At 39.3% G+C, this 20894-nt stretch overlaps 1 protein-coding gene across 1 annotated transcript in view; it reads left to right on the top strand.

Annotated features, from left to right (window-relative positions):
• The window catches only part of DAB1 (DAB adaptor protein 1), a 566428-nt gene that overhangs the window by 129513 nt on the left and 416021 nt on the right, over window positions 1-20894 (top strand). The gene's annotated exons all lie outside the window — the stretch shown is intronic.

Raw genomic sequence — 20894 nt, 5'->3', positions numbered from 1 at the left:
CCCATCAGGAAACTGAGGCTCACAGAGGGTAAGTTATGTGCACAGGGAATACACTTCTAGTAAAAATGTTGGAGCTTCCATCCTAGATCTGACTCCAAAGAGCAAGACCTGAACTTGCATTACACACTTAGGACCCACCATATATACAACAGAGTCCTTGCCCCTCAGGTGGTTCATTCCCTAGAAGTGCACTCAGACCTGGAAGAGTTTCAATCCAATGCGATTTGGGAAGAAGAGTCACAGGGGCGATGGTGGCATGGAGGAGGGGTGCTTTGCTAAGCATGTAGGTTTTGCTGTTGGCTGCTGTCCCCCTGGTTGTACAGATGAGAAGGCCAAGTTACCTACAGTTTCTGATGTGTTCAAGTTGAGAGAAGTTGTAAGAGGTCAGGTGAGGACCTTTTACCAAGTTCAGACTCTCCCTCATCAGTCAACATCACCTTTCTTATAGCCTTCTCGTGATTTTCCAGGTAACGTTAAAAAAAATTTTTTTGAGACAATTTGTTTACTGGCATCATAAAAATATTTTGCATATGTGACACCAATGCCTAATACGAATTCTCTCTCTCATTCTCAAAGAAAACTTACAATAAATTCCCAGTTTCCTTTTACCTTTTATTACATGACTATTCATTTGCAGTCTTCTCTGCTGGCTCCTTGCTCTTCCTTTTAGAGGCCTTTAAACTCTGGGGAAGTCCAGGGCTCATCTCTGAGCCCTCTTTAACTGCTCTCTTCCTGGGCAATCTTAGACACAAAGCTTTAAATGTCATTTATATGCCATGACTCCCAAATATATGTCTCCAGACCTGACCTCTCCCCTAAGCTTTAAACTGCCTACTTGGAAGTCCCCACTTAGAAGTCTAATGTGTCCTAAACAGGACTCTCTCATGTTTTTCCTAATATGTCCCTCCCTAGTCTTCCCCACCTAATAAATGGCAGCAGCATCATTTGAACTCAGGCTAAAGAAAAAAAGCTTGGGTCAAATTATATCTTGCCATCTCTAGGCCTCCTACACTAACCAAGCCATTGTCTATTCTTGCTTGCATTGGATAGTTAGGCAATCACCACCAGACACTAGCTGGCTTCCTTGATACTTCTTCCCCCTACGAGCTATTTTCTACACAGAGTGGTATTTGCAACAAGTAAATCAGGTCATTTATGATTCCCTGACCCCAAAACACATATTCAAAAACCTCTAATGCGGCGCATCACATTTAGATAAATTCAGACAGCTTTCCCAGTCTCTGAGGCCCAGCAAGATCTGGCCCCTGATTACCTGTTTCCATTACACACTTGTCTTCTGCTTTACTCCCTGACACTGACTTTTAGGCTGTTCTTCCAGCACCTGAGTGAGGTTCATTCCTACTGCAGGATTTTATCCTTGCTGTTTCCTGTCCTGAAATACTTCTCTCTGAGACGCTGTGTAGTGTGCTCTTTCACAGCCTTGAGGTTTATATTTTCTCACTGTACCTCCCTTCTCACCTTGTGCATTTCTATTGTCTTATTCGTGCAGTCACCATAGCACTTATCACTTCACGCACTAGTTTTTTGATTGATTGATTTCCCTATTTATTGTCCATTTCACCTCTAGAATGTATGCTGCATTAAGGACTGGGGTTTCATCTGTCTTCTCTACTGCCAAAGCACAGTGTCTTAGAAAAATGCCTGGTATATAGGAAGTACTCCAAGGAAAAGTTGAGGTAACAAATTATTCTTTTCAATTGTAAAAATAACACATGTTTTTAACAGAAAATTGGGAAATAATGATATAAAAAATGATCACTTTGATATATTTTCTTCTTCTTTTTTTCCTATATGTATTTTTAAGTTGACATTATTAGGTAAAACCAATTTACATCCTATTTTTTAGACTTAACATACCATAAGCAAGTCTCCACATTATGTTTAATATTTCACATAATACATGTTCCATAGTCATTAATTTCTTTCTTCTTATCTTGATTTTCTTTATAAAAAACCCACAAGTACCCATTCTGTGCTGCAATTTGTATTTAACTGTGACAGTGCAATACATTTGAAACACTGAGCAAACATGAGCAATTATTAACCTTCCCAGACCTCAATGTCTTTATCTACAAAATGGGAACAATAAAACCTGCCTTGCCTAATTTATAGCATTGTACAAAGGTCTAATGAGGAATTGGAGCAAACATCTCATTAGATATTAGGGTGAGTGTCTTTTTTAAAAAACCATAGTGCTGTACAAGAGTAAAATTTATAGGAAGGAATATGATATCAAGTAATTTGTAAAGCAATTTGAAATTCGTGAATAAAAAACCCATTGGCAATTGTTCTATGCTGAGCGAGACAAGTCCTAATGTTTGTATTTAATATGCTAAACAGTTGCCAATCTCTAATTCTAGGTTCATACCCTGCAATAGCTTTTGGGTTTTTTTTCCCCCCCACAACTTTCAGCTGTAAAACCGGGGTCAATTATTTTTAGCCATTTCTTTAGCCTATCTCATTAGCAAAGTACTTTGAGGTAATGACTTGGGCATATTTGATGATTGTTCATTTTAAAAGATGTCATTTAAAGACTTTTCTGGAAGTTTTAAATCCGCCTGTGGGAGATCTGTTTTATGCCAAAATGTCATTTCAAATTCAAGCCTACATACTGCCTTACACTCGGCCCTTATAAATGTTTCACAGCAGCTGCATTTTTTATCGTGTGAACTTGGATTTCTTGTGGCTCACCTCCACCCTCTGTCTGAAGGGGAAAAAGGAATATTTTTAAATGGCCTTTTTATTTTCTTTGTCAGAGGAGATAAAACTCCCCAATTATTTCCCCCTTGTGCATAGATATTTAAATTAATATTTTAAAGAATGGTTTCTTTATAGTGTTATTCATGAACCCATGCGTTAAATTTAAAACAAATGTGTCCTAAAAATGAATATTTAATCCATGTTTAGTACCTGAAACCTGATTTATGTTGACTTAATTTCTTTGGTCATAAAAGAAATTTATGAAATGATTCAGAGTCTTTCATTCATTCTGCATTATCTTTTTAAATCTTTATAACAATACAACAGTGGAGGTATCATCACCATCATCATAATGACCCCTCCCAAACACACCCACCCACACACATACACATTCTGGATGAGAAAAAGACATAGGCAGTAAAGACACTGATTAGATAGCTCTCAGCTACAGTTTAGGGTCTGAAGTTTGGGCAGAGGGTACTACCTGCGTTAAATTCTTGGGGTAAGCACTTTGGAGAAAGTACAGTAGCAAGAATAAGCGGGGGTGGAAGGAAAGAAATGGAGAGAGAGAGAAGCAAGACCTCATGGAAGTCTGACATGGGGAAAGATTAGATTAGGAAGAATCTAGGTCATAGCTCCCTAACTTTGCCTCACACTGGGATCATCTGGGAATCTTTAAAAATTACTGATGCCTGGCTTCCACCCCCAGACATTGTGATTTAATTGCTAAGGGATGCAACCTGGGCACTAGGACTTTTTTAAAAACCTTTCCCTGATGATTCTAACATGCAGCAAAATATGGGAGCCATTTGTCTAGGTGGTGTCTGGACCATTATGAATAGTGAAACTGAAATAACCCAAACTCCTTTCTGTTTGTCACTGGTTCTTGATGTTCCAATGTGTTCTGCTGGCTTATAGGCCTTGGATTGGACATACTGCTTACAAACAGAAGGCACAAGCCCCAGATCCCTCTGTTAGGCAGTAAGTTTAATTGGAAGAGGGTAGTGTTCGTTACTCAGCTTCTCTAAGCCTCAGCTCCCAGGTCCCAGAATGGCTACTCTGATGCCTATCTAGTAGGTTTGTTGTAGGAATTAAACTAATTACAATGAAATTCCTCTTTCCAATGATATCAGAAATCTTAGGTCGGTTCTTTGAAAAAACAAAATAGTAAGTTAAAGAAGATACAGCAGACAGTATTTTCCAAAGATGGCCAAAGTATCTCCCATCCCTCATGTTCTTCTTATAATGTGATGCTGACTCTCTTCCATCTGAGACAGGGTCCATGTTCCTTCCTCTTGAACCTGTAAATGCCCCAATTGGTATGTTACAGCGGAAAGGACACTCTGGGACTTAGGAGGTGAGATCATAAAAGGGAATACAACTTCAGACTGGCTCACTCTCCCTTGCCACATGTGCCCAGAAATGACCTGTGAAAAGCCTGGCTACCCCAGAGCCACCATGCTGGAGGCTATGGAGAGAAGCCACCCTGAGATAGGAGGAGATGCCCAAAGAGTCCCTGTTGTCCTAGTCCGTGGCTGTGTGAATCATCTCAGCATCACCTGCTAGGTATGTGAATTTGTCAGCCTTCATATGATTCCAGTCCCACCTGTCAGGCCGCCCCAGCTGACACAGAGTACAGCAGAGGTGAGCTGTCTCACCCAGCACTGCCCAAGATGCAGATGCATGAGCACAATAAATATTATTACTATTTTAAGCCACTAACTTTGGAGTGTTTCACTCTGCTGCATTAGGTAATTAGAATACCAAGGTATAATAATAAGCATTATATACAGATGTTAAATAGTTTACTTTAAATATAACATTTAAAAAAAAATTAGCAACCTTCTTGGGGAATATGACCTACTGACCAGAGCCCTGGCATAAACCATACCCATGAAGCATTTTGTTACGATTTTCAGTGTCAGTTACTGTCAAGTAGAATGAGTACTTAAACATACTTCTAAAAAATTACCACTTCCTTTATCTTTTATAGTTATCCTATCCCAATTTAATTCATATTTTAGGTGGTTCATTTATTTAATCACATCTTTTCAAAGCATTGAACTTAGAATTCATTTTTAAAATGTTTCTTTTTGTAAATATATTGCATCAATGTACATGTTACTTAGTAGACAGCAGGATAAAAATAACAAGCATACGGAGACAAATGTATTTGAAAATCAATCAATCAATCAATAAAAATAACAAGCATAATGAGTAAAAAGTATATGGTGAGCACATAGCTCAGCCAGTATGAACAGAAGTACACAGGTAATCTAAAGAAAAGTCTGCTAGCCATTGGTTTAGATCTTTAAAACATTTGCATACAGTAGGCCTCATTAAATGTGAATTTCTCTAACCATTAACCCCTAATTCGCAAAAAAAAAAATTAAAAAAAATCTGCTTGCAAATAGTCTCTGCCACCAAATGCCAGCAGAATTTTATTAACAAAGTAGCCCTTGATAGCCACCTAAATCTCATACTATTTCAGAAAATGCATTACATTTCTATTTATGAAAAATCATTTCCCATGGGTTAAAGTTCAGATCAGGTGCATAATTTTTTTTCAAATCACTTTCTATAAATAAAATACATCATGACAACCTTAATACTGTAACTACTGAATGCACTTACAGTTAGGAAGCAAATCTACTAATGCAGCCCTGAGACCCTGAGCTTTGTCTAGGTCTCAAACAAACCTTTGTACAATCATGATGGGATAGAGGGTCCAACATCCTGGGAAAGGTGCTGAATTTTAGGATGAGGTGTGTAATTTACTGCAAAGTTTGTCGTAATAGGACCTAACAGTTATTCAGAGCTTTCGTCTAAGCATAACTCCACGACGCCCCTCCGGCCCTGGCCTCTGCTGAGCCAGCCTGCACACACCACCAGAGTGATCCCCCAGGCCCTTCAGACTGGTGGTGGCAGCATTCCACAGTTGCCTTGGCGCCGGCAGAGCAAGGTGGGCCTCTGTCACATGGTTTATGAGGGTCTGTAGGAAAAGGACCCTGACTGTCTTTTCAGCCTCACCCCTAATCCTTCTCATTTGTATTAGGGCCCAGCGCCAAGCACAATGTGTAGTGTGGTCCAGTTTTGCCCTCGTTATGGCCAGCACTTCAGCACTTCCAGTGCTCTAAAACCAGGGTTTTCCACACTGTGGGTCCTGACCTAGTAAGGGGCCATGAAATCAATGTAATGAACTTTAATCATTATTTTAAAAAATAGAGTAGAAGGAAATGGTATAGGTCAGAGTTTATTACAGAACACATGGTAACAGTAAATACTGTTTTCTGAGACTTTGGTTTCAGTTGTGTTTGTGCATGTAGACCAAACTGTGATATAAAGTATATTTTTTACAGTGTGTTATAAATTCAAAATACCACAAACCTCAAACCTCGCAACCATTTTACAGGCTGTTTGTCCCACCTGGAAAGCCTTCTGCATGGAATAATTTTCTTTGTCTCTCTGAAAAATTCCTAACTCTTTGTCCAAAGATATAGTTTCTTCTGTGAAATCTTTTTCAGGCTTTTACTGTGTGTTGTGCAATGAACTAAATACTTTAGATGTGTGGCGTTTTCACTTCAGAATAAATTTAGGAAGTTGGAACAATTACTATCTCATTTTATTGGCAGGGAAATGGGAGGTGAGAGATGTATTAAATAAATTGCCTGAAGTCACACAGGTGATGCGTGGTCAGGCTGGAATTGGAATGAACCCTTCAAATCCCGAGCCTGTGCCCTTAGCTGTAACATTGAGCAGCTAGCTTCTCCCTAACTTCTGGGGCTAAACCCAGCAGTTTTCTTCTGTGCCCACTGGCATACAGAGTCTTCAGAATGGCACTTTCTACACTGTTCTGCGATTACCTGTTTACATGTCTGTCTCGCATACTAATATATAAAATTCCTGAGAATATGAACTCTGTCTTATTTCTCTCCTTTGCTTTAGGAGCTTTCTGTATGTGTGCCATACAGAAAGCACTGGATAAATATTAAATCAATAAGTGTCAGTGTGAGAAATTATCACCATTTCACAGATGAAGAAACTGATATTTATCTAAGAAGAAGTTAGGCCAATTGTTTTTCGTGGCCTCTTTCTAGTATAATAAACTTGTTAGAGTTTAGTAGAAGGAATGATCACTTTGAGCCAAGGTCAGGGAGATCTTTGCAAAGGTATGAGAAAGTTTATACATGGATAAAGGCACAAGAGGGAATGTTACACATAATATAAAATATGCATTTTCATGGCCACACTTTTTGTTAGAATGTCTAAGAACCAAGCTTTTCCTAGATGCCATTCTATTCAGTCCACACGTTCGTTCATTCAGCAAATATATTTAAGTCAATTCCTGTGGTTTGTCCTGGAATATAGGATAACAAGCGTTTCTCCCCTTCAAAAGCTCCCAGTCTAAGAAGAAACTGAACTAATAAATAGGTGATTATAAAATAGTGTTGGCCAGTATCAGTAGCAGCGCAAGGCCAGGACTTGGGAACTGGACTCTAGGTGCAAAGCTGCCCCCAGGACTCCATCACTGAGGACCTGTAGCACCTTAAAGGTATTTCAGTTAGCTTTGCAGAGTCTCAGTTTTCTCATCTCTTAGGGTTACTGTGAGACAATATGCATAAAGCACATGGCACTCTATCAATAGATATATAGCAGGTTGATGACCGATAATAACATTTTTATATATGGGACCCTTGACAAGTGACTTGACACTTCTCTCTCTGCCGTGGTTTTTTTATCCAAAGTATAAGCCTATGAACCTGAATAGTAATTACTATCCATTGGCCACCCTCCAAATATCAGACCTAGGCAAGCCTTGTGCTAAGCCTTTTCCATATGTTATCTCACGAAATCCTGATAGTAACTCTGGAAAGAGAGGCAAGCTCTACCGTCTTGCAATGCCGGGTTTCTCCTGGGTCAGCAGCCCAGGCCGACATCCTTCTTACTTATCTTTCGTCTTCCTACTGAGCACAGGCCACACTTCTTTTCTTCTCATCTCAGCACCTCCCCTCTTGGTCCCCCAACACTCCCGGGTTTCTCCTTCATATTGTTCAGAGCATCCAGTATCATTGTATTACATATTAATTGACATTTTCATGTTCTAAAACCGTTCTGCTGACATCCCTAATATGCCCAAGAGTCACTGTGTTTTTTCCTACCCCAAACACTAAAGTTTCTGAATGAGAATCAATTTATCAGAATGTGCCCTTCCTTTTGTGGAGAATACCCTTCTTTTGCCCAACGGTTAAATTTTTTAATAAACACAGACACCTTTATCTCTCACAATAGGACATTTCTTTTTGGCTAAATACTGTACAGCAGAGCTAGGGGGATGAGCCACTTCTCCCTGACATGCCAGCCTGGGCTTGTCATACCCTCTGGAACAAACAATGAGAAGTATAAGTCATACTTCCTAATGGAAGTAAAAAGTGAACCCATAGTCATCAAATTAGCTCATTGTGTGTTTCCTCTTTTTGGACTAAATAAGGTTTAAGCTATTTAGCAGACATAGATGGGGACAGTAGAACAAGGGAAGACAGACATGTTTTTACATCTGTGAAAATGGAGCCAACCCAGAAGCACCACTAATTTCTTTAACAGAAGTGTCCCGTGAGTGGTGACATTGACTCATCAAGCGTCAGGATCTTATTTAATTTCATTGTGTATTTACAATAGTCTGCTCTCGGTTTCACAGGGGAATTACACATTTTAAAAGTACAAGTTCAGCTATTTGAATTCATCAAATCATATACTCAGTTTTATCATTATTCTAGTATTTTAAAGAGAAGAAGCAAGGAGCTACTTTAAATATACCAATAGCCCATGAATGTGGTTACTTATAAAACTACAGTTTAAACTATAACCCTATAAACAGCTTAATGCTTTTTCCCTACATACTTCCTAAAATCTATAAAAATGTGCCTTGTTATTTCTTTTTGTGTTGATAGTAAATCTGAGAATAATTTATATTTCTTAAGAATAGAAACTTTCTTCTCTCCACTGTGGGCATCTAGTCTTTAGGAACACCATAGATATTTTTATGGCTATTATAGTTAAAGGATATATATAGAAATAGGTAGAGGTGGAGATGCTACAGAGATCAGTATAGACACCTCTATGGATATTCAAGGTATCCAGATCAGATGCAGAGATGGCAAGACATGATTCCTGTGGCCTAGCTTTGTGTAACTTATCAAGTAGCTCCAAGTGCCAGCAAATAGGATAAACATTCCAGATACAGTGGCTAATAATGTGATTATAGCTACTGTTTGGCAATGCTTCACCCAAGTCAGCTAGTATGTAAACTGATGTATCATTTGATCCTCACAACTCTGCCTTAAGTCAGATTCGCTAAATCAGAGCCTTAGGGAATCTTAGGGAATCTCCTAGGGAAAAGCTCCCTTAGGAGAGAGCCTTAGAGAGCTTTTGTGCAAATCATTGATTGGGGATCTGTTATCAAGAAAAGGGGATTGATGGAATTAGGGTAGGGTAGAAGGAAAGGACTAAGCGAGGATGTGGACTGGAGTTCCTACAAAGTTTTGCCTTGCCTTGAGTTAGTGGTTACAGGGGAAACCTTCTGGGAAAGGGGCTTCCCAGTGGGAGAGAGTATTTGGGGATGGGTGCCCAGCCTCTGCGCCGGCTGCATCTACTGCACATTCTTTGAGGTAGCTATTACTGTTCCCATTTTTAAAACAGAAAACAAAGGCACAAAGAATTTAACTTGTCCAAAATCACTTTTAGTAGATTACAATTCGAACCCAGATCTGTCTGACTGCAAGCTCTTGATCACTGCAAATACAATCAGGATGATGACTTCTAAGCTAAAGTCCTGTACAGAGGTGAGGGTGATGAACTTTCCAGAGAGATTCCGTGCTACATGGAAAAATAAAGCAAAGCCTTCCTGCCCTATGCATTATATAGTAGATGACTATGTTCTTAAAACCCAAAGTCATAAAGGCAAGGAAGAAAGATTTTAGTGGATTTTTTGCCACAGAATCCAATTCCTTTGTGTACCATAAATATAAGGTATGAACATGCTTAGCAAAATGAAAATAGAGCATTGTTTCTAAGTAAAAAATATGTCCCTAATTACATCAAGCTGGTAACAGCTTTGCTTCTCTTCCCCTGGAATGACCCTCCATAGGTCTTAGGACTTGAGATGGCAAATGCCATTTCCCCTATAGCTGAACTGTCTTAAACTACATAGGCCAGAACCTGACTAGAAAACAACAAAATATGCAGAGAGGAGAACCAACCTAGGAGTTCACTCTTAGCTGTCATCCTGGATCTGACACTCATTCACTGGATGACTTACAACATGTGTCTATAGGCTTAATTGTCTCATTTGTAGAAAAAAACAAAACAAAACATTTGTTCCAGCCTCCTGCTTCCTCTGGTTTTCACTGCTGTCCTCCTGTCATACTCTCTTCCATCCCAGATTTTCTCTTCTGCATGACTTGGTTTCCCCAGCCTTCACTGTAAGGCCCTCTCCAGCCTTAGCTACATTTCTCATATATTAACTTTGACAGACACCTACATCTACACTGATCTCCTCTAAAATGGCTTTTAGCTATGTCCACAGTGGCATATAACACAGATAGATATGTGACACTTTTGGAAACGTTGAAACACACGTGTCACAATTCTAATTCCAAATATTATCCAACAATTTTGAAGTGCACTAGACATTTTGATTTGTGCATTATGGAAATTTTAACTTCATTTCTAGTTAGGATACTTTTTTAAAAAGTTACACAGAAAATAGTCATTTTACAGAGTGCCTCCCTTTCCTTGCCCCCTTTCGGAAGGAGTGTATTTGTTTTATAAGTAATTTTAGTCATCACTGTCACAGATGGCTTTTAAGTTGGGTAATAGATCATAATACTGGGTAATAATAAACTATCTTGCTGATCTTTCTTTGAAATTTGATCCATTATCTTCTCCTCAAATATCTGGTTAAAAAAATGTAAAGTGTGAGAAAATAGGAACCAGATGTCAACTATCTGCTCCCTTGATTCAACTCCAGTATGGCGATTAAATGAGTGTTTGCCTTGCTGCAGATCAATTATATTGAGGACTCAGAATTTCTTGCTGTGTCTTGAATTGTGCTGATGGTTTTTAAGTAGGTCATAAAAATTCCTGCAAATGATTTGTTTAATTATTGTCTTGCTTCTCATTTACATTTTTATCTAAAACTCTGAGAACTGAAATCTGTATTCAATTCCATTTGCTGTGAGCTACAATTTGCCTGGTTGGGAGAAGTATCTGGACTGTGCTTTCTCTATGGAATGACATTAGCCAGGCAGAGTCTGTGATGATGCTCTCATGGCTACAGACATAGCTCCTTTTGCTATGGACTTGAGATGTCCTAGAGAACTTTGCTGAGTTCTCTAGGGTTTAGGACAATATTGGATAGCCATTTAATAGCCTTTACATCAGTTGAGTAATCATCAGAGTTTAAATGTGTTCAGACTTTGCTTTTTGGGACTAGGCCTTCTGACAGTGAGGGATTATGACACTGTAAGACTGGTTTTTACTGACTCCTTTGAGGACTCTCCCCTCCATGATGCATAAATAACCAAATGAACACGTTCAACCCATCATAAAACCTTAGGTCTGAAGATACCTTCCATACCATCACATTACTATGGCAGACTCTAGGGTGGTATACTGGAAAGAACATTAAAAATGGTGTAATTTTGCTTCACGAACATTTCTGTGCAGTTCAACACAAGTGCCTTTGACATTCTGGAGTCTTGACTGAAATAAAAACTGTGAAGTAGTAAAATTCTGGGGGTGAAAGCTGCAGTTGCAAAAGAAACAAAGCACAACATTCCTGAGATATTTCTACCCCAACTGCCAAGATTGCTCGTGTTGATGAAAATAGTATGAGTATGCATCAGAGTCAGATCTGTGTGAGGGAAAACAGAACAATTCTCCAGTTCCTCCATGGAGACTGAGTTCCAGTGGGGTGAGGTGTCTGCCCAAGGCCTTCCATGAGTTGGTGGCAGATTCAGGACGAGAAGTAGTAAATCTTGATTCCATGACCAATGTTCTTTCGACCTCAAAGTGCTATAAATGTGACAAATTATCTTATTAGTTTAGTCTAGTTCAGCATTTCCTCAAGTGTGGAATGTTAATAGGTGTTACATGAAATAATAGTTTCATGGTCAAATGAGTATAGAAAACGCTGTTAAATAAAATTAAACACATTTCTTCATTTTAGGCTCCTTTGAACCCTTAATATGTTTAATATGTGTTGTGACTCTTAAAGAGGGAAATCAAATAGACAGCATTTTTCCAAACTCATTTGACCACAGAAACTTCTTTTTCACCGAATAACTCACAGAAGACACTTTTAAAAGTAAAGTAAAACTTAATGTCTTTCTACAAATCAAAGTACTGATAGAAATTATAATTTGACCTAGATGGTTCCAAAGATGAGGCTAATATAATATTGTATGTCCACTGTAGTTGAAAAATAAGAACTGATTTAAATATGGAAAAACAACAACAAAAAGATAAGGCTAACAAATTGACCGCATACAGAGATCTGAGCAGAGTTAAGGAAACCAGTAAAGGGTAGTGAATCAGCCGGGTGGGGGATCAACAATGCAGGAAGCATTACCACTGCATTGAAGAAGCAAGGAGAGACGCCCAGCGTGAGCTTGAGAGTGGAGCTGGGAAGAGTGGAACCTAGCATCTCGGGCACGTGGCTTCTGCCAGGGGCACCATGGTGAAGAAGGCAGGAATAGGGAATAAATGGAGAAGAAATATCCCAGTTTCTTTGGCTTTCCCCCTTTGATCCTGTTGGTGCTTCCTGTTAGTCAAATGTGACTGAGAGCCTAGGGTTTGCAGTTTCTAGGTTCAACCTCTCAAACTCACAGGTGTGCCATGTACCCACATAGGTTGTGTTGATCAGTTCCTTGAATTTCACAACAACCCTATAATGCAGGAACTATGCCCGTTTACAAATGAGGAACCAGAGCGGTTCCTCATAAGGACATACACTCAACATAGCTAGCAAAAGAGGAATTCAGTTCCAGGTTTATCTGTTGGACTTCCATTTTACCACATTGCTGAGCCAGAAAATATTAAACTTTTAATGAAAGCTTAAAGAACTTGCAGGAGGAGTTTTTCATCTTCAATTTTGAGCAATTTCATTTTATCACTAACATGATTGCTCCTCTAATAGAGTGAATAAGTTTAATTTGAAGGGTTCTTCCCCTTCTTCTACAGGAGAGGAGACCTTATTTTATTCATCTCTGTAATCCCAGACCTTAACACAGTGCCCAGCACTGAGTTAATATTTGCTGAATGAATGCAAAAATGAATGCATAAGTGAATAAACTGTAAATCAGCATTACAAGGACATTTTCTCACAGCTCTGTTGGGACAGATTTGGCCTATCAATCTATTTTTAAATGTTCTGGCTTATTTGAAATGGGAAATTTTCCATATTGAGCATCTGCTCATGACATTTTTTCTTGGATGGCTATGATACCTCTTTCCTTACAACCCTCCAAATACACACATTAAATTCATGCATGTGTGTGCACACCAATACATTCATTGCCTTTCTGCCTCCGTCTCTGCTGTACCAATCTTTTCTGTCCATAGCCATCAGGTCTGTAAAATGTACCTTCAGATACACCAAAGATTACCAACATATGCCAAACCTCTTCCATTGTCCTCAGAATCTAATTGTTCATCAGCTTAAATCATATCTGTTGAATTTAACTGAAAAGTTCACTTTCCATTTTAAATATTCCAATTTTTCTAAACTCTAGCTCCAATGAACTCTACTCCATCAATTGTTCCCAAATGAACCCTTCTCCCAGATCAGGCTGGGATTCTCTGTCAAAGATGCTATGGCTCTTCTTCCCTCCACACTTTTATCCTTGCATGTTTCCCATGCAATGGCCTTTTCATCTTGCATTTATTCATCTGTTCATCTATTCACTCTCTCATTGAGCTCTTGCTATATGTCAAGCACTGTTATGCTGCAGCAAATATCAAGAAAAATGTAGCTGGATCTCCAGAAAGTGCCAAATCTTTCATGGGAACCTGAGACACTGAGCAAGGACAACAGTGCAGTGTGCTGAGTGCCACAACAAAGGCACAAACCAAGGGAGAGAGCCAGGGAGGGGCAGCCCCGCAGTTCAGGGACCATGTCTATTTCAAGTGTCCAGAACACTGTGTGAGCTGAACAAATATTTGTTTCCTGAATGAATGAAGTAACATTTGAACTAGGTTTTAAACAGTGTCTATATCCTTCAAGAAACAACTCAAAGTCTTCTCCCTGCCTCCTCTGAAATAAAATGTTCATACATTACTCAGATGGTTTTAACAAGTTTGCCGCCTTGAATTGTTCTGTATTTTATGCATCCAGTAAGGGTGAGCTTCTATTAAACCCCGATTATAACTTCCAATGATTTTTCATATATCACTTAGCACTGAGAAGGGTATATAATTAATGGAGAAATGGTCTAGAATTCAGTTGACTTGATTCTAATACAATTGAAATATTTGCATATAGACACCAAATTGGAAGTGGCAAGTTTGAATAGCATTTTAGGTTTGATGATATAGGTCCATCCTAGGAGAGCTTCCTAAAGCAGTGTTACAAATGATCTGGAGATGTTACAATACAGAGCATGAGTCTGTAAGTTGGTACCAGAGTGTCCATATTGCTAAGATTCTGGCCCGTGGACCACACATTGAGTAGCAAAATGTTAGAGGAAAGAGAGACAGAACATAATACTGAATTCATGTCATATATCAGGCACTGTACAAGGCTCTTGGAGTGTATTGACTCCATGCTTTCCATGCACATTCATAGACTGGGTACACTCACATAATCTGAGGATGTTTTTAATTATACAAATTCTCAGGACATACATCTAGAGATTCTGATTCAGAGAGCCTGCAGTAGAGACAGAAAAATATGTGATTTTTTTAAAGCTCCAAGATGATTCTGACATAGCATAGTAGTCAGAATTCTCAGGATGACCTTCAGTGGCCCTTACTTTTGTGTAATTTCTGCACCTTGAGTGTGGGTGGAACCTGTGAATATGATGAGATGTTTCACTGTCATGATTATGTCACATTATATGGCATTGAGGAGGTTATATGGCGAGTCTAATCTAACCACACAAGCTCTTTAAAAGCAGCGTTCTCTCTGGCTTGTGGCAGGAGAAGTTGGAAGGATTTCAAATGTGAGAAGCTGATGTGCCATGGTGCTGACTAGAAGGTGGGAAGGGTCACAGAAGGAGGAATGCAGGTGGTTTTAGGGGATAAGAGCAGTGTCCGGTGGACACCCAGCAAGGAAACTAGAGCCTTGGTCCTACAATCACATGGAATTGAACTTCATCAACAACCTGAATGAGTCTTAAAGCTCATCCTTCCCCAGAGCCTCTAGGTAAGAACGTAGCCTGGCCAACACCTTGACTTTGGTCTTATGAAATCCAGATTAGATTTCTTACCTAAAGAACTGTGAGAGAATAACTGTGTAGTTTTCAGCTGGTAAGTGTATGGTAATTCGTTATGAAGCACTCAGAAACTAATATATACAGCCCTGGCTGGGAAGCCCAGTTGGTTAGAGCATTATTCCCACACACCAAGGTTGCAGGTTCAATCCCTGGTCAGGGCATATACAAGAAACAATGAATGAATAAATAAGTGGAACAACAAATCGATCTCTCTCTCTCTCTCTCTCTCTCTCCCTCTGTCTCTCTCTCCCAGACTCTTTCTTCCCCCCTTTCCTCTCTTTCCTCTCTCTTTAAAATAAATTTAAAAAATTAATGCATAAGTATCTAGATTTGAGGAGGACTAATTAATACCATCCTTCCTCAAGCTCTGATACAGAAGCATTATTATCCTCATGTTGTGGATGACCAGATGTCTCAAAGGGCCTATGTTTGCTTTCCACAATCTGGTACCCAATGGTAGAACCATAGTTTGAATTTATACACATATTGTTTTACTTGCAAAAAATAAAAAAGAGTGGGAGAGATTAAGCATGTAGAAAATAGGAAGACTGGACAAAGCTGAAGAAGAAAGACTCCAGTCAGTAGACATTGAAAAAATGAGTTCTATTTCTTTGATGTACCCATAGAAATGTCACACTCCAATTGGTCCCTGTTAAGATAGCTGAATAGTTTGATCATATCAGAGAGGGCTGGGCTATTTTTCCAGGTTTAACATAGCCACAATTCATGGGTTGGATTTGACTGTACAGTCAGATTCTCCTGACGATGGCTCTGAAGGTCGGTATGATGCCAGGGGCCCAGGGACAAATGCACGGGCACTGTTTTGACCCAGGTTCTTATATTCTCCTGACTCACTAGGGATAAAAAGAACACTTAGGTCAGGCCCCCAACAACATTTCATCAGCTTCCAAGAAGAGAACTTAGTACATAGTGATGTCAGCTGGGGTATAAAACATTTAGACTCTATGAAGCTCTGTCCACTGGCTTATTGAATCAGGAATGGTCAGTCCAATGAAGGCACACAGTGTGATGTGTGCTTGCTTCAAATGGGTCTTTTCATTTATCATGTCCCCCTGCTCTCTCAGACACCGAGGAAAGTTGAGACAACAGGAAGACCCATTCATTCATTCATTCATTCATTCTTCCTACAAATATGTATTAAGTTTCTTTTGAAGTGCTCAGTGGGATGCAGAGATAACTGGGCTTTATCAGATTGCAGTTTTAACACCAAATTAAAAGCATCTTCCCTTCAGAAAGAGTAAAAATAAAATCTATTCCCAAGTTTGATTTTGTCTTTTGAAAAGAGGTTTTAACTATATTAATATGTTTGCATATGCAAGTTACAAAAGTATATAAGAGAAATTCTACAGAAATCCATCCAAGGATAATTGAGTTAGCTTTTCCAAGTAGAGGCTGCACTGGCTCCACTCAGTAAATATACATTCATCTCATTTGCTCATTTGCTTGGGGAATTTACAATGGGTACCTTCTCTATGTGTTACCCAGGGAGGAAAAGGTCCAAAGGTGAATGAAACACAGTATTGCCCTCAAAATCTAGCCCAGATGACTCAAACTTATTAAAAGTAATCACACATTTAGTGTGCCAACTACTCTAATAAAAGGAAACTTATGTCTCTAGCCATAAAGTCTCTTTTTAAAAATATTTTATTGTTGTTCAATTACAGTTGTCCCCATTTTTTCCCTGATTGCTCTCCCTTGCCCTCCCCACCCCCTCCCTCCAGCCATAAACTCTTGTTTATGGAAGTAGAAACTGAAAACCAGAGGACTGTGCAAGGAGATTTTTCTGCTGGGCTGAATTTTTCTTATTTAATCTGCTTGTAAAACCCTCACTTTCCATTTCTACAGCCACTCCATCAGGAATTTTGATGAACTGGAGGACAGAAAGCCTATCTGTATGTAAAAAAGCTGAAGTATTGCTTAGTGCCTTTCGGATTTTTCCTCTGACAAGTGGTTGGCATCTGCTAACAACACTTTTTTTTTTTTTTTGAGCTTTGTAACGTTGCCAGACTGAGAACTGAGCTTTGCAAAAAAAGATGGAGCTGTTAACAAATGCCTTTGTTATCCCTGGAATTGATTATTGTACAGTGGTTCACAGAAAAAAAACTTGATGTGTATCTTGTCTCAATATTTACCTGCTCCTCCCAGGAAATATTGTACTAAGAGAAATTCCCTGCAGTACAACAAATGTCAATGTGCCTGAGATAACGGGTGCCGTTCACCAATTGACTGTCCTTTTCCCATCTGTGGAAACCATATGATAAGACCCCAGGAAGAATTCCTCAGTAAGTGCTTAGAGATCTCTATAATTTGATGGCTGTTTGAAGTATTTAGTATACCTCCCCCATTTCTTTCATTTGAGAAATATTTATTGAAACTTCCAATGTGCCAAGCCCTTTCTGGCCTCTTGAATGTACTCAAGAATAAAATAAAACCAAGCAGGTCGGCCATCCTGGAGATGATGCTGGGCGGAGAAGAGGAGCATTTTACAAGCAATTCCGGTACATCATGATAAGTGAAGATTGTGGAATACATGTGCTATGAGACATCGTGTCTTAGGAGATCAAAGACATCTATTTTGAAACAGTGATTTTTAAGCTAAAACTGGAAGGACAGGTAGGAATTAGGAGTAATCCAGGCATTTGGGGTAGGTGGGTAGGGGGAAGACAGTGAAGAATAGGGATGTGACATTTTCTAAACAGAGTTGACAGCACATAAGAAAGTGTTAAAAGGTGAAAGCATGGCAAGTAACCTAGGGCACAAGTTGTTTAAATTCTCTAAGCCTGAGTGTCACATCTCTAAAATAGGGGTAATGATAAGACCTATATTATTGTGTTGTAGGATTAATTTGATAGTCCACATAAAACATATAGTTTAGTGTTTATTAGTATGTGCTCATGGCATGTTAGCATTTTTTTTTTTATTAACTCAAGAGCTAAGAAAAATACAAGATCAAGATGGCTGAGCTTTCTAGTATTTTCTCCCAAGTTTGTATGCCAGGCCTCCTTTATAAGTAGAATGTAGCCTATGTTGTATACAAAAAGCTCTCCAATGTATAGATGTAGCAAACATTTGCTGTTTACATGTCTGTATCTGACTCAAAATTATCAGTTCTTTGCAGACAAGTGCTAGTTTTATTTATTTCTGTATCCATGAACATACTATAGTGCCTGGCACAAAATAGTTTTTCAATAAATATTTCATGAATGAAGAGAAGAGAACAGAAAGAATAGAAAGAATAGAAAAGAATAGAATAGAATAGAACAGAATAGAACAGAATAGACAGTAAAGTAAAATCTCATTGAATCTAGATGCTGAGCTGAGCACAGCAGGAAACTCAAAGAATAGCCCTTGAAATCAGTCACTGAGATATTTACTGTTCAAGGGCTCTTAGAAAATTGCTGCCCAGGCCACCAAAAGTTTGGGGCAGCAGGGGAGTAAAAAACACACTCATCCTACAGCTCTTCCTCTTTGCCTCCGAGGATAAATTTTGGGCATTGCACTTCTCTGTGCCTCTCTTGAGGCTGTGCTGTATTACATGCTAATAAAAGTCTAAGACCCTCAAAATGTACATTCTTATATTGTTATTTCAAGAATTATGTGTACATACTTTTTACAATATAGGTAATTTTGAAAATATTTGAAATATACCCAAACATAGAAATAACCTTGGGGCCTTTGTACTTTATTATAGACTGCATATCCCATCACAAACAAGTCACTATCATTAATCCTGCTCTAAAGATTGGGGAGACTGAGCTTCATCACAGCCAAGACAACTGAGTAGCATAGTCATTAAATGGTACAGCTGAGACTTAGACCCTGACTATGTCCTGTGTATGCTGTGACAAGAAGACATGGATGCCTTTTACAGACAGAATATGAAGCCCTTGCTGTCTTTGGGTTTGGTAAACATATTTGCTTTATATATCCTATTCTATTCTAGTCTATTCTATTCTTTCATTCTATTCTATCCTCTATCTACTGGGTCTTCCTCATTCATTTATCTGGATCCCACTCTTGTTCGGGGATTTAGCTGAAGTTTTACCTCCTCTCAGCAGCCTTCTTAAACATGCCAAGCCAGACCGATCACAGCCTCTTTAAGACTCTGTTTTCATCACTTTGTAAACAGCATGTTACATACTTAGCTATCTTTTTATTTAAGTGCTATATCCTTGGTTCAGTAATAAAACCAGCAGATAAAATACCTAGGAGGCCCCTTATTTGAAGCGCAAATCTTAGTTCCATTGCTCCGGAGCTGTGTGTCCACGTGCATATTATTTAACTTCTCTGTGCTTCAGTTCCTCATTTTAAAAATGAGAACAATTCTTCCTGGTCATATGATTGTTGTAAGGAGGAAATGAGTTAATGCATTTAGAGCATCTGGCAGTTTTCTGTAGTTGTTAACTGTTTTCTAAGGCCAGTGGTTAAAGACATAGACCTTGTTCTTCAAATAAAGATGAGTCTGAGGAAGGAAGGTACTGGAGTTCCACTTTACCCACCTTCCCTATGGGCAACCCTCATGGTACTAAAATCCCTGGAGGTCCAAAGATCATAGTTTAAAAAACAGAGATTCAAGCAACATTCTGTACGGGCTAAAAAATAAGGGCCTAAAGAGGTGAAGTGACTTGTCTAAGCTCACACAGCCACTAATCAGCAGGGAAGCCTGATTTTGGGCCATCGTTCTCCACGCTTGCACCACACAAGACCACGTCTTACCATCAGTTATCCTTTATGTATTCCCTTCTCCTCCACCCAGTCATCCCCATCAGCCAAAAGCCACACTTGGTTTTATTAATCCAGTGAGGATACAAATATGATTCAACCTAGTCCCTGCATTTACAGAGTTCACACTACTGGGGATGGGGGAGAGAAACATTAATAATTATGGCAGAAGAGAATCAGTGTGATGGTAGAGGTATGCACAGGAGCATGGATAGAAGATAGCCTTGGGCAAAATGTGAATGCGTGGGTAAGAGGTAACAAGGCAAATTGAGCAACGGTGGCATTCCTGGCAGAGGGCAGAGTTTGGAAGAACATGCAGGAGCAGGGAATAGCATATCTGAAAGGAACTGCGAAGAGTTTCCTTTTCCTAGCAGAGGTGTCCAGCCTGCGGCTCTCAGGCTGCATGCAGCTCAGGATGTCTGTGAATACAGCCCAACACAAAATCGTAAAATTACTTAAAATATTATAAGATCTTTTTGTGATTACGTGTTGCAATGAATTTAATGGGTGGCCCACGACAATTCTTCTTCTTCCAGTGTGGCCCAGAGACACCAAAAGGTTCAATACCCCTGTCAGAGTATGAAGCCACAAGACAGGAAATGGGAGAGACAGGCCTGGAAGAGAAAGTTGGGGCGCGGGGTGACTTACTGAGGTGGCAGGAGGGTCCTGTGTTGGAACATCTGTAGATTGATTTTGGTTTTTGGAACTACATATTTCAGTTTGAAGTTAAATGGGTTATATTGGTGGGGGAAAAAAGAAAAACAACCCATGGTTTTGAAGGAGCATTAAAACAGAGCATAACAAAACAAATGTTTGTACCTTCTGAAGTGATGGAAAGGGGGAAATTCTCTCCAACATTAGGCTGGCTGGTGCAGAAATGCTGAGAGTCAACAAAATAAAGACATTGACCAATCGCTCTGTGTGTTGCCGTGGTACAGA

The sequence above is a fragment of the Pteronotus mesoamericanus genome, unplaced genomic scaffold, assembly GCF_021234165.1.
Source record: "Pteronotus mesoamericanus isolate MK-2021 breed Mesoamerican mustached bat unplaced genomic scaffold, CSHL_Meso_final contig_105, whole genome shotgun sequence".
Taxonomy (NCBI): domain Eukaryota; kingdom Metazoa; phylum Chordata; class Mammalia; order Chiroptera; family Mormoopidae; genus Pteronotus; species Pteronotus mesoamericanus.
This window is presented reverse-complemented; position numbering and strand designations above follow the sequence as displayed.